Here is an 11,839-nt window from a genome sequence, read left to right on the forward strand (position 1 = left end):
ACATAAAGATAGATGGACAACTTCATTTAAATAGTCATTACAATTTTATTACGAGGACAAACACTTTTTTTTTTTTAATTTTTGGTTTGGGATAAAAACTAGATTATCTGTAATGTACCCATCTCAACTATCAAATAAGTTTGTATCCTTAATCCTCACTGTTTTTATATTTGTGTTTTAAAAACAATTTTTAAATATTATCCACTATAATAAAACAGTTTTATAATTGTGGTGAAAGATTTTAGTAATGATTTTAGACAATTGTTGATAAAAACATCTATGTATTTATAAAAGACAACTAGTGTATGTTTATTTACTTGACAAGTGTATAGCTGGAGTCATTGACACGTGACAAAATGAAAAGAAAAGTATCAAGTTACAGCTGCTCATATACAATCAGAAAAATAGGGTAAAAAGGTGAATTCACTACACCTACATCTGTACTTTAAAAACATGATAAATGGTTGTAGTGTGTTTGTTTAAAAGGTAGTTTTACCACTGAAAGATTTTGTTATTCTCCAATGAACATTTTCCTTCATAAGCCTTAAATCTTTTGTCATGTGCAACTTGAAACATCATGTCACGGCCCAAAAAGAGTCATGACTAACGCTCAGGAAAATAATCCTATAGCAAGCCTAACATAATCAAATATAAGTTGAATAAGTAAGTTATAAATATTTTACAAATTCTAAAAGAAATAGTTATATATTTTTAACAAAAAAATTAAAATAACTAAGAATGCTTGAATCCTGCCTGTGATATATGGAGCATACATTTCTAGGAATTCGACAAAGAATAAGTTCTCATTGCAGATTGTTATTCTTGAATAGAAAGTCTCACATAGTCAAATATTTGTTCCTGAAAAATATTTTTAGAAAAAAAAAAGGGTGAGTTTTGCAACTCAGTGACTAGACAATACATCTATAATTGACATGAGACTATACAAACATTATCATCAAAGTAATTTTAATTAGAAAATAATAGTTGATTATAATAAGTGAATCAATAAGGGAGTTCTCATACAGAAATCAAATCAAAAGTCCACACTTGGGCGGCTCCACCTCTATGGGTAGCCCTTTCATCTTGTGTATCCTAACAGAATAACAGATCTAACGTGTGGCCTACACGTTAGGCTAGCAACACCCCTGCTAGCTGGAGTCTGAGTTAGATGCATCTAAGTTAACGTCATAACCGTCGTTAACTACGGTTTTCTAATACGAGCCTCCCAAACCAATTCAAAACGTATAATTTCAAATACAACAAATATTTTATATTTCAAAAGTACTAGTAATGAAACAGTCAATTTTCAGAATTTTCTAACAGACAATATTCGACATACACTGTGATTGTTACGAAAAAAAATTGGCCAAAAAGGAACAACTTAACACAAAACCCTCAATGTAAGGACTCTTTAATCAAATTAAAATCCTTATTGGGCAAACAAAGTAGAATCCGCGACATAGTTGGATACCCAATAAATCCAATGAGGTTATAGAAAATATTGATTCTCCAAATGAAACACAATCAGAAAAAGAAACCCCCCCTTTTTTTTTTGAAACCATCAGTAGGAAGGAGTAACTAAATACAAAACCCAGCTACTAAATATCACCAGAATTTAAAACTACATAACAAAATCAACAATCCTATCAGCCAAGATGATCCTGCCAAAAGTACAAAACTAATTTATCTCACTGCCTTTCACTATTAAAACAAATAAATCAAAGCTCAACAAGCTGTAAAAGGACAGGCTAATAAATTTATTACACTAGAGCACATAGTCTGCAATCATGCAATCACCAGAAGCATATAAAGCATTTGCACCCAATAAGCGATGATAGACTTGAATCAAACATCCATTTGCAACTCAATTCATTTCACAACCATTATTTAAGAAAATTATACAGTAACAAAAATAGCTTATTGACAAAAACATTTATGATGCTTGACATTACTTAATAACCAAGGAAACCGTCGGTGTGTCACTACAAAGTAACACAATACAGCTCTCTAAATACGTACAAGAACATAATTGTAAGGGCAAATGCCATAGAGGTAAATAAAAAGATGTACAACAACAACTAAAACTACAAGCTAGGAGCATTTTAAGGGAAAAAATGAAGAAACAAGCCAAATCCACAACAAATTGGGCAGAGAAAAAAGAAAATTCATGAGTATGAATAATAGACATAAAAAGGTATTGCATGTACAATAATAGTTTAAACTAGAGGAAAGGAGAAAAGAAAAAATATAAATAGACACAGCATGTGAACAGACAAGCTGAACCCACAAACAAAGCAAAGCAAAATAAACATTCATCCAAAAATTGTCGGGAATGTGCCACTCTAAAAATGGAAACACGGTAATTCTATATATAAAAGAAACAGTCACATAGCACAGATGCAAATTGCATGATAAGCACAACACTTGATAGTTTTGATAGGTTAAAAATTAATTAGGTTTTTAAAAAAATGTAAAAAAAAAAAAGAAAAATAAATAAGGCAAAGTCAGTAAACATTTTTATTGAGAGTGTGAATGCAATACTAAACATTTTTACATAAATCTTATAGTGCATACCAGAAAAACTAACTTTTATGTTAAGTGTCACATGTAATGGACCACCAATGAAAAAATATTGAGTAGAAGTTAGAACAGTATGTTGAAAGAGTTGGAACAATTTTCCTAGTCAATAAAATAATTAATTTTCAAGGAAAAAAATTCAGATGCTCAAGTGTGTCACAAAATTATTGTTCAGATCACAAGTTTATCATGACAAACTTCAATTTGAAATTATCAAACCCTCATCGTATCAGAGAAACCAAAACATCTATTAATCTGCCATATATAACTACAAATCAGGCATATCATCTCCAATAACAACACAAATAATTAAGAGTGTTCATTACCTCCTTTCAATAGAAATTTTTACAAGATAACAACCAAGATTCACCCAATTATAGTCACGTTAGTCACCAATTCAACAACAAATAATATTATTAACTCCTTTACAGCAGAAACAACCAATATCCTTATGGATTTCTCAAAAAAAAAATAATTAACCAAAATTATTTACTTGTTTTGTTAGTTACTGTAATAATCACTAATCAAGTGACATGAATCAACAAACAAGTATCTAATCATTGACTAACACTCATAGGTAAGCTATAATTTAACACATTCAAAATAATCATCAAATGCTTCATAATCACCATGATTCACAAGCTCAGCAAGCAAGTCTATAAAACTAGAAATCACCTATAATCTAAGAGATGCATTCACTTAATAACATATAGACAAGAACATCCTACCCTGAGTGAAGCTCAAACATGTTTCCCATACAACCAGTTATACCAAGTATAGAACTTTAGCACTCAATCTGGTTAACATTCAAATGTTAATTTCAACTATAGAAATTTCAATAATCTTGGGCAAACACAAAGCTTTTCTCAAAGAAACTCATGCTACGGACTTAGTTTCTTTAAAATCAATTATCCATCATCCGTATTATAATTAGCAAACTTATTTAATATTTGTTTAACCAGAAACCAAATAAACACATTTCAAATAGATCATAACAATTAAAGATCGAACAAAATCTAAAACAACATAATAATTTAATGTCTTAAGGTAGATAAAAGTGGGGTAAAATATCAATTCATAATATGTATCATTACTCAAAATATTCCATTTTCCATGAAGAAATTCCACAAACTTTAAATCTATTAGAGGATAAGCCGAGATTGGTTACAAAGGGAAGGAAACAAGTGGTAAGAAGTCGCATAAGTCTCATGATAACAATCAGATGACAACAACGACATAAAGGACAAAGATGACAATCCTATAGGCCTTTGATAGTGCCACAATTTGTACAAATAGGCGCGCTTCTATTTATACAATTGTAATCCTATCATAGGACACTTGCTCCATATTACACAGATTAAACCTAAGCTCTGATACCACTTTGTCACGGCCCAAAAAGAGTCATGACCGGCGCTCAGGAAAATAATCCTATAGCAAGCCTAACATAGTCAAATATAAGTTGAATAAGTAAGTTATAAATATTTTACAAGTTCTAAAAGAAATAGTTATATATTTTTAACAAAAAAATTAAAATAACTAAGAATGCTTGAATCCTACCTGTGACATATGGAGCATACACTTATAAGAATTTGACAAAGAATAAGTATTCATTGCAGATCGTTATTCTTGAATAAAAAGTTTCACATAGTCAAATATTTGTTCTTGAAAAATATTTTTAGAAAAAAAAGGGTGAGTTTTGCAACTCAGTGACTAGACAATACATCTATAATTGACATGAGACTATACAAACATTATCATCAAAGTAATTTTAATTAGAAAATAATAGTTGATTATAATAAGTGAATCAATAAGGGAGTTCTCATACAGAAATCAAATCAAAAGTCCACACTTGGACGGCTCCACCTCTATGGGTAGTCCTTTCCTCTTGTGTGTCCTAACAGAATAACAGATCTAACGTGTGGCCTACACGTTAGGCTAGCAACACCCCTGCTAGCTGGAGTCTGAGTTAGATGCATCTAAGTTAACGTCATAACTGTCGTTAACTATGGTTTTCTAATACGAGCCTCCCAAACCAATTCAAAATGTATAATTTCAAATACAACAAATATTTTATCTTTCAAATTTATAAGATATTGAATCAAATCAAATCAGATAATACTTTCTCATCAGAAATCTTTTTCAATAATACTTTTTCAATCATAAGAGATTTCAAATATATTTCACAATTTTTAAAGTAAGTGAGTACCAACAAATACTTCAAAAACAAATATTCAAGTAAAATCAAACATTTTGGAATAAGGCAAAACTTCATCAAAAAAAATATATATAGTCTCATGTATAGTTCCGAAAATATAAATTTCATAAAAATGAATTGTTTAATTTTAATAAATCAATTATTCTAATCAATTTAAAATCGTTCAAAGCAAATATAATGAGTATAATTCAAAGATCATAATAGATATATGTCAAAATAATTATAGATGCACAGTCAAATAATTATAAATATAAAGCCTACTCACAACGTGGTCCCAAAGGACCAAAGATACCAAACTCAGAGTGCCAAATTCAAGGTAAGGAGGATTGAAGTGGAATGGAATGAATGAATGTAGAATTTGGACCGGAGTAGCGACAAGATGGAGCTGGCGATAGTTCTTGATTGTTGAAACTATAATCCAAACGCGTCAACGGACACTTTCCTCTCAACCCGAAACTGCGGCTGCGGCAGCCGCAACCTCAGCTCCAACCGACTTTCTCAGCAACCACAACGACTCGGACTTCAGGAAAACAAGTAGCGGCAGCACCGGTGGTGGTTCCGGCAACAACAGCACCATACCCATTAACCAGAAACCTCGGCAGCGGCGATGGCAGAAGAACGGCGACCTCAATGTGACATCCCGGCGGCCAGAGGTGCGGTGGCACTTGCGGCAGCGGCGAGTGATAAACCACTATTTCATGGTTTATCTTGTGCTCAATTGAGTGGTTTTTATTAACTCTTTACCCATTTATTCATACTAATCGCATGCTTTATGTCTTCCTTCCTGATTTTGTGCTATGATTGAAAACATGCTTCTTTGGCCTTTATATTGCTAATATTAATCCTCTCTTATCACCATTAGATGCCTTGATATGTGTGTTAAGTAATTTCAGAGATTACAGGGCAGGAATGGCTCAGAGGATAGAAAGGAAGCATGCAAAAGTGGAAGGAATACAAGAAGTTGGAGAAACTGCTAAGCTGTGCAGCCTGACCACTTCACACTCAAACGGCTATAACTTTAGCTATAGAGGTCCAAACGACGCGGTTCCAGTTGTGTTGGAAAGCTAACGTCCGGGGCTTCGATTTGATATATAATATGCCATAGTTTCCCTAACGATAGGTGATGCGAACGCGTGCTCCACACGGACGCATCGCAATGACGAAAAATCAGCGTGTTTGAATTCGCAACCAGCGAATTCTGAGCTGTTTCTGATCCAGTTCTCGGCCCAGAAAACACAGATTAGAGGCTATAAAGTGGGGGAATGCATCCATTCATAAACAAGCTTTCACATTCACAATTTTAGGAGTAGATGTAGTTTTTAGAGAGAGAGGTTCTCTCCTCTCTCTTAGGATTTAGTTTTAGGATTTATGATTATTTCTTCTTCATCTCAGGTTCAATGTTCCTTTTATTTATTTTCCTAATTTAATTTATGAACTCTTCCATGTTACATTTGATATCTTTATTAGTACTAATTGAGGTATTTCAGAATTATGATTGCTTTCTTTTATTTATTATATAAATAATTTGGATTTTTCCCTTTTGGCTTTGGTTGAGTCATTGGAGACTCTTGAGTTATCAAACTCATTGTTGATTGAAAATTAGAATTCTTTCAGAATTAATTCGGGTTCCAATAACTCTAACTTTTCCCAAGGAAAGACTAGGACTTGAGGAACCATAATTAATTCATCCACTTAACTTACCTTCATAGTTAGAGGTTAACAAAGTGGGAGAAAAATCCAATTCTCATTACAATTGATAAAGATAACCAGGATAGGACTTCCAGTTTTCATACCTTGCCAAGAGTTTTATTATCTATTTAATTTAATACAATTTACTTTCTTGCCATTTACTATTCTCGCTTTTTATCTTATACATTAAAAACCCCAAATTTACAAGACTCATAACCAATAATAAGAACATACCTCCCTGCAATTCCTTGAGAAGACGACCCGAGGTTTAAATACTCAGTTATCAATTTTAAAAAGGGGTTTGTTACTTGTGACAACCAAAATGTTTGTACGAAGGAATTTCTGTCGGTTTAGAGACTATATCTACAAAGCGACTGTTTTTATGAAATTCTTTACTGGCAAAAATCCTAACGTCAAAATGGCGCCGTTGCCGGGGAATTGCAAACGTGTGCCTTATTATTGGTTATTGTAAATATTTGCTTTTTACTTGTTTATTTGTTTTTATTTTTGTTTTTATTTTTGTTTTTATTTTTGCTTTTTCGTAAATTAAGAGGTTATTGGTTTTTATTTAGTTATTAAAAATTTTTTAAAAAATTTGTTCTTGGTGTTCATCTTGATCTTCAAGTTGTTCTTCGTGTTCATCTTGACCTTCAAGTTGTTCTTAGTTGTTTTCTTCGTTTTGATCTAAAAAAAAATTTTAAGTTTGGTGTCATTTTATTGTTTTTCTCTTTTCTCATTTAATTCAAAAATATATTTTCTCTTTAATTTTAATTGAATTTTCAAAATTTGCATAAAATATATTTTTTTAGATTTTTATTTTAAAATTTTTATCTTATCTTATCTTATTTCAAAAATCAAATTTCAAAATTCAAATTTAAAAATTTTCAAAATTCAAAATTCAAATTTCAATAATTTAAAATTCAAATTTCAAAATTCAAATTTCAAAATATTAATTTTTAAATTTAAAATTTAAATAACCTTTTAATTTAAATTTGTTTTTATTTTCGTTTTTAATTTTTATTTGCTACTATGAACTCTCACCCCTTTGGCTACGAGTTTGGTTACAATTATGTTGCAGGAAGAGGAAATTATAATGAGAACAGGAATCCAGGTTGGAACAATCAAAGATGGGAGGAGCCACAAGGACTTGATCAACCCTCATGGCAACAACCACCTCCAATGGACTATCAACAACCACCACCATACGCCTATGAACCCTTTCCTCAACACAACTTTGAACCACCACACTCACAAGCCAACTACCACCATTCACCTTCATATGATCCTAACCCTCATCCACTATACCAACCACCTTATGAACCATATGAACCATATATAGAACCACCCCAATTCCAACCCAATTACTCCCAATAACCACCACCTCCCTATGCATCATGTCCATATCCATCACCCCAAGAATCAACGGAGAAACTCAAGGAAACATTGAAAAAAATTAATGCCACACTTCATCAATTGAACCAAGCAATAAATCAATTAGCTTCCCGACGTTCGGACACTCAAGGAACCCCCATGGCTTCATGTGGACAATTTAATGAAGAACGTAGCATGAAGGAGATATTAGAAACTCCAGTGGACAGTACGGAGCATGACTTTGTACTAGAATAAGTGGAGGAAGAGGTAATTATCAAAGAAGAAGAAGTAGTTGCAGACTTAAGAGATGCTAAACCTCCATGGGAAAGTCAAGACATAGAACCTCCTTCCAAGACGGTTGCATTTGATGTTGAGGAGGGTGTACAACCTCCAAAGCATATCATGGTTGAAGACTTGGAAGAGGTTGGTCAAGAGATGGAAATTAAAGAAGAAGAAGCACAACCTCCTATGCCCTTGGTAAGTAATGAAGAAGAGATTGAATTGGAAGAAAACTACCAAGAGGAAGAGGTTGAAATTAAAGAAGTTTGCAAAGAGGTGGAAGTTGTCAAGGAGCACAAGGGAGTGAAGCTTGAAATCACCTTGCCAAAGTTGTTAGAGATCCCTCCCCCTAAGTTGCCATCATCCTTCACAACATTCAAGTGGGTAAAATTCATATCCCTTAGCTTTCTAATTCCACTTGAATATGGGCTACTGGAGACAGATAGGCAACTTAGAGCTCTTTGTGGTATTAAGAGTAAGAGGAAGATGGTTAGTGGTAAGAATTGTCCTGCAAAGTTCATTATGGTTGGAAGCTTTAAGTTGAAACACAAATGTTGGTGTAAAGCTCAATTGAATGGGTCTAGGAAGCTGTTTGGTAGCTGCAGTGAGAATTCAAATTACTTATCACCCGGCTGGAAAATGGGTGTAAAAGCAAGATTTGGGATCCTGGAATCTGCTCTGACATTTGTCACCCCGGGAGCCTAAGAATCTGTTTGAAGCTTCTTAAGGGCTTTACATGCCTAGTTTGGGACCCCGGAGGCTACTGGAATTCCAAACATTGGTGGAGATTCCTGGATGAGTTCAAGCACAAGCCACCATAACAGGAAGCTCATCAAATGTCCAACTTAAGGACTTTAACTAAAAGTGCTAGGTGGGAGACAACCCACCATGGTATGATCGTTCCTTTTTCATTTTTATTTAGTTTTATTTGTTTTTGAGTTTTATTTTAGTTTATTATATTGAACCTGGAGTTTTGTATCACATTCATATTAACACTGCATTCTGCATTTTTTCAGATTATAAAAATAAAAAAAAAGAGAAAAATCCAAAAATATTCAATAAATAAGTAAATAAATAAGGGGACAAAATTACCCCAATGCTAAGTTAATAAAAAGATCAATGCACATGTGATAAAAGTAAAGAAATATCAAAATTTTGGTACATGAGTATGGGAATCATATAAAAGTGGGAATTATGGGTAGCTAGGCACGAATTTAAAAGTATATAGAGTATATCTATATTAAGTGAGAGCTTAGGCTAATTAAAGATTCATATTTTAGCTCACTTGGCCATACATATATCCTCACCTTACCTTAGCCCCATTACAACATTGAAAAGACCTCATGATGTTTGCATTAGTATGCTAAATATTTGTTGATTGGTTAGATGAAGAACAAGGTTTAGAAGGCATGATTAGAGAAGAGTAGAGTGAATTACCCTATACACTTGAGTGATTAGAGTGCATATACACTACCAGTAAGGGTTCAATACTTAATTCTATGTTCCCTGCTTTCATAAGCTGTCTTCTTACAAGTTTGCTTGTCTTTTATTGTATGATTTAGATTAGTGAAATCCAATTCATATTTGCTCTTGGAAGATTTATTTACTTTTAACCAAGCAGGTAGAAACATTTTGCATGTAGTTGCATTCATATAGATAGGATTGCATTTCATACATTCTATCATTCCTCTTCACTCCTTTATAGCTTCTCTTGAGCTTAGCATGAGGACATGCTAATGTTTAAGTGTGGGGAGGTTGATAAACCACTATTTCATGGTTTATCTTGTGCTCAATTGAGTGGTTTTTATCAACTCTTTACCCATTTATTCATACTAATCGCATGCTTTATGTCTTCCTTCCTGATTTTGTGCTATGATTGAAAACATGCTTCTTTGGCCTTTATATTGCTAATATTAATCCTCTTTTATCACCATTAGATGCCTTGATATGTGTGTTAAGTGATTTCAGAGATTACAGGGTAGGAATGGCTCAGAGGATAGAAAGGAAGCATGCAAAAGTGGAAGGAATACAAGAAATTGGAGAAACTGCTAAGCTGTCCAGCCTGACCTCTTCACACTCAAACGGCTATAACTTTAGCTACAGAGGTCCAAACAACGCGGTTTTAGTTGCGTTGGAAAGCTAACGTCCGGAGCTTCGATTTCATATATAATATGCCATAGTTTTCTTGACGATAGGTGACGCGAACGCGTGCTCCACGCGGACGCATCGCAATGACGAAAAATCAGCTTGTTTGAATTCGCAACCAGCGAATTCTGAGCTGTTTCTGATCCAGTTCTCGGCCCAGAAAACACAGATTAGAGGCTATAAAGTGGGGAATGCATCCATTTATAAACAAGCTTTCACATTCACAATTTTAGGAGTAGATGTAGTTTTTAGAGAGAGAGGTTCTCTCTTCTCTCTTAGGATTTAGTTTTAGGATTTAGGATTATTTCTTCTTCATCTCAGGTTCAATGTTCCTTTTATTTATTTTCCTAATTTAATTTATGAACTCTTCCATGTTACATTTGATATCTTTATTAGTGCTAATTGAGGTATTTTAGAATTATGATTGCTTTCTTTTATTTATTATATAAATAATTTGGATTTTTCCCTTTTGACTTTGGTTGAGTCATTGGAGACTCTTGAGTTATCAAACTCATTGTTGATTGAAAATTGGAATTCTTCCAAAATTAATTCTGGTTACAATAACTCTAACTTTTTCCAAGGAAAGACTAGGACTTGAGGAATCAGAATTAATTCATCCACTTAACTTACCTTCATAGTTAGAGGTTAACAAAGTGGGAGAAAAATCCAATTCTCATTACAATTGATAAAGATAACCAGGATAGGACTTCCAGTTTTCATACCTTGCCAAGAGTTTTATTATCTATTTAATTTAATACAATTTATTTTCTTGCCATTTACTATTCTCGCTTTTTATCTTACACATTAAAAACCCCCAATTTACAAGACTCATAACCAATAATAAGAACATACCTTCCTGCAATTCCTTGAGAAGACGACCCGAGGTTTAAATACTCGGTTATCAATTTTAAAAAGGGGTTTGTTACTTGTGACAACCAAAACGTTTGTACGAAAGGATTCTGTCGGTTTAGAGACTATATCTACAACGCGACTATTTTTATGAAATTTTTTACTGGCAAAAATCCTAACGTCAGTGAGCCACTCCAGCAACCCCTTGTGCAAGCTCTCTTCCTCCGGCAGCGACCCAGACGGCGACGACTCTCCATGGACGGCGATGGGCCTTAGCCGGCAGTGAGCTTGTCGCAGTAGCTCCCCCGACAGGCAGCCTTCCAGCACAACGACAACAACACAAAGGCTTCCCTCACTCTCCTCGTGTTTGCCTCTTTCTTTCTCCTCCATCGTTGTTGATGACGGCGGCAACTGGCAGCGAGGTGTGGTGGGTTTGGCGGCTCGGTGGGGGAGGGCAGCGGCAGAACACGTAGCGGCGGTCCTCTCTTCTCCCTCGCAGCGCAGCTCTCCCTCTATTCTTCTCTTATTTGTTCATGTGATTTGTGCATATATTGTGAGTCTGTGTCCGTGTATGAGTGAGGAAGGGGGTTTGGGGAGGGTGATGGCTAGTGAGGGACTAAAGGTTGAGAGAGAGTGTTTTGTGTGTGATTAGGGTTAGGAAAAAAGAAAAAGAAGAGTGGCCCACAAAATTTTTTTTTGAGTTATTACACATCA

Source organism: Arachis hypogaea, chromosome 18, assembly GCF_003086295.3.
Source record: "Arachis hypogaea cultivar Tifrunner chromosome 18, arahy.Tifrunner.gnm2.J5K5, whole genome shotgun sequence".
Taxonomy (NCBI): Eukaryota; Viridiplantae; Streptophyta; class Magnoliopsida; order Fabales; family Fabaceae; genus Arachis; species Arachis hypogaea.